The sequence below is a fragment of the Tarenaya hassleriana genome, unplaced genomic scaffold (genome assembly GCF_000463585.1).
Source record: "Tarenaya hassleriana unplaced genomic scaffold, ASM46358v1 Cleome45, whole genome shotgun sequence".
NCBI lineage: Eukaryota > Viridiplantae > Streptophyta > Magnoliopsida > Brassicales > Cleomaceae > Tarenaya > Tarenaya hassleriana.
Genome location: NW_010967219.1, coordinates 552,705 through 553,589, shown reverse-complemented (window position 1 = coordinate 553,589; position 885 = coordinate 552,705).

Sequence of the window (885 nt, the reverse complement as noted above, 5' to 3'; positions counted from 1 at the left end):
CTGGTCACAGTGGTCACAATGGTCACACTGACTGATTGAGTGTTGATTTCTTCTTTCCAGGTTCCGTTTATATATGATTTCTCAGATATTCAGTTCGCACCGAAAATTGAAAGCAAATGCTATTTGATGTTGGTTTGGTGCTCTATGATGTACTGTTTATGAGCTTTGTTCAGATACATTCGATGTATTGATACTTTCTATGTGTTTTATGAGAGTATTTTATTCATTACATGTTCTTGCATGCTAGATCTGTTATGAAATCCATGTATCATTATGAATGATACTAAACTCCCTAGTCTTGTGTCGTTATGGGAATAACGACATAATAAGACTAGTATGATGTGTGATTGATGATCACATAGATGATCATAGGTATTGGATACGATCACAATCATAGGTATTCGTTGCAGAACGGAATACTGGACTGACCCGCATGAGATTGTCACATGGACTAGCGTCATGACTTGAATCTCATACGACGATTCTATGATTGGATCCTAAGACCTGAGATATCTACAGAATCCAACATGAGGAGTTGCGTGCTTTGATTACGTCAAACGTCCTGCGTAACAGGAGGACTATAAAGGCGTGTATCAGGTACGAAACGAATCATGTACTGGATTGTAGATAGTCAATACGGGATTTGTACCTCTCGTAAAAGAGAGAGATATCGCTGGGCCCCTCGTGTGAGCAAGACTGTAGAAATGTGTGGCCGCACTATAGACGAACGTCGTCTATTTCAGACAGTCGAACTCAGTGAACGAGAAAGCAGTCGAATCAGATAAGGTGGCTTGTCCATGCCTTATGTTCGACATATGATATCGCGATACAAAAGGATCATCAGTCGGAATCATCACTGGCTTTCGTATGATCACAAACAAACTC